The 4405-nt window shown below is 40.4% G+C and overlaps 1 non-coding gene across 1 annotated transcript; it reads left to right on the forward strand.

Annotated features, from left to right (window-relative positions):
- The first annotated feature begins 578 nt into the window (after positions 1–578).
- LOC112781831 (small nucleolar RNA R71) lies at positions 579–682 on the forward strand. Its single transcript, XR_003192583.1, has one exon. It is a non-coding gene; the product is annotated as a small nucleolar RNA R71 (small nucleolar RNA).
- Positions 683–4405: the final 3723 nt, after the last annotated feature.

Here is a 4405-nt window from a genome sequence, read left to right on the forward strand (position 1 = left end):
TTTGGCCATGATATGATGGTTGGGGGTAAGTGTTTTGTGTGGCTTGGTATGATCTTTGGTTGGAGTTTTGGTATGTGGAATTGTTATGTTGGTTGTGGTTGTAAGGTTTGTGGTTTTGTGGTTGGGTTTGTTGGTTTCCCCACCCAAAGTTTGGGTGGTTTCTCCAGCCTGGGTTGTAAGTGTTGGAATGTGGATCATATGATTGCCTTTGTTGGTTTCCCACATAGTTAGCCTCATCCCAATCACCTCCTTCAATGCCTACTTCCTCTTGATCTTGTGTGTGTATTGCAGCCACTTGCTTTGTTTCTATTTGCCTGGTAAGCTCTGCTAGTTGCTTGGCAAACACCTTGTTTTGGGCTAGAATTGTATCAACATGGTTCAGCTCCATGACTCCCTTAGTGTTGTGCCTTTCTGATGCATAGTAGTACTCATTCTCAGCCACTGTCTCGATCACTTCAATGGCTTCTTCCACAGTCTTTTTCCTGTTCAATGAACCTCCTGATGAATGGTCTACAGCCTTCCTTGATTCATAAGAGAGCCCATCATAGAAGATGTGCAGTTGCACCCAATCATGGAACATGTTTGGTGGGCATTTCCTTGTCAAGTCCTTGAATCTCTCCCATGCCTCGTAGAGAGTTTCACCATCTTGTTGTCTAAAAGTCTGAACCTCAGATCGAAGCCTATTGACCTTTTGTGGAGGGTAGAAACGTGCCAGAAACTTGCTTTCCACCTCATCCCATGTTGTTAGACTCCCCCTTGGGAATGATTCCAGCCACTTAGCTGCTTTGTCCCTAAGTGAAAATGGGAACAAAAGCAGTTTATAGGCATCTTCCTGGACTCCATTGGACTTCACAGTGTCACAAATTCTCAGGAATTTTGTGAGATGTTGGTTTGGGTCTTCATTAGCACTTCCTCCAAAGGAACAATGATTTTCCACAAGTGATATTAGCTATGGCTTGAGCTCAAAATTGTTGGCCTGAATGGGTGGTTTCTGGATGCTACTACCACAATTCCCAGAGGTTGGGTTTATGTATGAACTAAGAACCCTCCTCTCAGGGATGGCATCGTTTCCATCAGCTCTCTCATGGTTGTGAGCTTCTCTATCCATGTTGAGATCTAAAGCTTCCTCAAAATTGTCCTCAGATTCTCCTTCAGATTCCTCTTCTCCTACTACTCTCTTCCCTCTTGCTTCCCTTCTAAGTCTATGAAGGGTCCTCTCTGGTTCGGTATATGGAGGAGTTGATGTCTCTCCTCTCCTACCTGTCATACAAGAACACAGCTCAAACACAACAAGTGAAATACTCTTGGTTAATGGAAGAGTATGGTTAGCTCAATTGAGGAATTAATTCAAACAGTTAGTGAGTCAGTGAGTTAGTTGCATGAATTTAAAGGCATAAAGAAGGAAAGCATGTAACCAAGTGCAGAAATTAAAATTCAACAGTATCTTGAACAGAATTAACAAAGCAAGATAAAATTGCTCAATCTAGTTAGCTTCCAATTTGAGAATTGTCAATCGAAAACCAATCCCCGGCAACGGCGCCATAAACTTGATGCACATAAACTAGTTATGCTACGATTTAGGAAATTGCACGATCGGCAAAATTCCTTCCGGCAAGTGCACCGGTTATCGTCAAGTAAAAACTCACAATAGAGTGAGGTCGAATCCCACAAGGATTGGTTGAGTGAGCAATTCGGATTAGAAGTGTGTTCTAGTTGAGCGGAATCAAGATTGAGATGAGTATTGCGGAATGTAAAAGTGGCGGGAAAAGTAAATGACAAGAAATTGAAATGGCGGAATCTTAAATTGCATAAATTAAAGAGCAGAAACTAAATTGCTGAAATTAAAAGGGAATGGGGGTGATTGCATGAATTGAGTAGCAGAACGTAAAGAGAAAGTGGAAATCAGAATTGGGGAATTCATTGGGTTATAGGAGATATTGAGATCTCCGAATCAAAACATGTTTATCTCTTCCTCAACCAATGCGTTCATTGAATTTTGCTTGGCAATCTTATATGATTGGATCCCAATTCCTTGGCTCACCAATGCTCTCTAAAAACAAACAAATTCCCAATCCCTTGGTTTAAATGTTCATAAGAAGAGATGATGCTTGATCACTGATTATACCACACAATTTCATGAACCACAATTTGGTAGGATTACATGTCACAATATCCATCCAAACCCCAATCCAATCCACTGTGAGAAAGCTTCTCTAGCATGAATCCTCCATTCCTTTCCCAAGGCTCCGAAGGATTCCAAGTATGAGTAGTTTCTTTCCCAAGACAACTACTCAATGGAATTAGATCGAGAAGCTTTCTAACAAAATTCAAGAGAAAAGATTGAAGAAGAAGATAAACTATTATTGATTCATTGAATTACAATAGAGCTCCCTAACCCAATGAAAGGGGGTTTAGTGAATCATAGCTCTGAATTCAATTACAAAGAAAAGGAAAACTAGCTAAAAGTGAAAGTAAAAAGTCCTCTCTAACTTAACTTCTATCCTATTTATACACTTTCTATATTGAGCTTCAGTTGTGCTTCTTGGGCTTTGAGGCCTCTCCTTGCTTTCCTTTTGCCTTGGGTTTATGATCCATAACCTTGATGAGGTTGTTGATCCAAATCCTGTAACATTTATTGAGCCAACTTAGTGATAATCAAATAATGACACATGACTCAATAAATTGAGATTTCAAACTCATCAATCCTTCAGGCCCAATCCCATAAACCATGATATTCAATTGGGTTTCATACCAAAGTAAGTTTAAGTTAATATTTGTGCTCAAAGACTAACTTAAATCACAATATTTTTGGCCCAAAAACCTTTTCCAAGAGTGGCGTTTAAGTTGTAGTTTAAGCTTAAACTGCAGCTTAAACGCCAGACACTTCCAGTGAGGCCTTTTGTAGAAGCACGTTTAAGCTTCAGTTAAGGTTAAACTGAAGCTTAAACGTGGAAATGGAAGAAGGTAGCCCTGGAGAGTCATGTAGTCGAACACGTTTAAGCTTCAGTTTAAGGTTAAACTGAAGCTTAAACGTGGAGATAGGAAAGGCAGCCCTGGAGGTCGAACACGTTTAACCTCAGTTTGAGGTCAAACTGGAGGTTAAACGTGGAAGCTTAGAATGGTGGCCCTGGAGGTGTCGAACACGTTTAACCTCCAGTTTGAGGTCAAACTGGAGGTTAAACGTGGAAATGGAGAGAGCAACCCTGGAGTAGAAAAGCTGTCGAACACGTTTAAGCTCCAGTTTGAGTCAAACTGGAGCTTAAACGTGGAATGGCTCCCTGGTACTCTTCCTGGTTCTGGCGTTTAACCTCCAGTTTGAGGTCAAACTGGAGGTTAAACGTGGAACTCCTCCCTGGGTGGCATACTCATTCTGGCGTTTAACCTCCAGTTTGAGGTCAAACTGGAGGTTAAACGTGGAATGCTCCTTAAGTGAGGCTTTTCATTCTGGCGTTTAACCTCCAGTTTGAGGTCAAACTGGAGGTTAAACTTCAATCCCAGCATTTCTTATCCTTCATGATTTTGGCGTTTAAGCTCCAGTTTAGGCTTAAACTGGAACTTAAACTCCACATGTGATATTCAAGCTTCCTTTATTGATTTTGTTGCTTCCTTGCTTAGCCTCTTCTTCCCTGAAATCATCCAAACAATTGCATCAAAGTCTTGCAAAATTTCATGAGAAATCTTCCATTCATAGCATTTAAGTAATATAACTAAAACTCATGGATTTTGCATCAAAATCATATTGTTTGGATGGTTCATTACTTTGTTCTTCATTTAACCATTTTTGGTTACTTTAAGCTCAAGAAAATGCATAAAACAACTAAAACTAACAGAAAAATGCTAGTGAAACTAGCCTATGATGCCTTGGCATCAATAGCCTCCAGTCCCTAGCTAAGCTTGCCCGTTTCTCTAATTTCTTCCTAATCATTGGCATAAAGTTTCCTGGATAATTAAGAACCCTTTCCCTATTTGCAGCCTATCTAGTCATCATATACACCTTAATATCCTCTAACATGGTCACAATAGATTTCTCTCTTGCTTCTATTAAGACAGCATTGAAACTCTCACTCATATTATTAACAAGACTGTCACATTTAGATAGGAAAGTAAACCTGGACCTTGACCAAAACCTTGGTGGAATGCCATTCAGATGTCGAAATGCTTCGTCATTCAGACCTCGCAAAGATTTCATCTCCTTCTCCCAGCTCTGCCAATGAATTGCTTTAGCACACCTCCACAGCTTGTTCTTCAGCTCTAAACCAAGAAACTTCTTCCTGAAGTTGCTGTAGAGATGCCTGACACAGAACCTGTTGTCCACCCCTGGAATGACCTCTTCAAACGTCGGCAACAAGCCCTGTTAGCAGAAGGTAAGATTTCATATGATTAGTGCATTTATGAATGTATAGAT

The sequence above is a fragment of the Arachis hypogaea genome, chromosome 19, assembly GCF_003086295.3.
Source record: "Arachis hypogaea cultivar Tifrunner chromosome 19, arahy.Tifrunner.gnm2.J5K5, whole genome shotgun sequence".
In the NCBI taxonomy this organism is placed as follows: domain Eukaryota; kingdom Viridiplantae; phylum Streptophyta; class Magnoliopsida; order Fabales; family Fabaceae; genus Arachis; species Arachis hypogaea.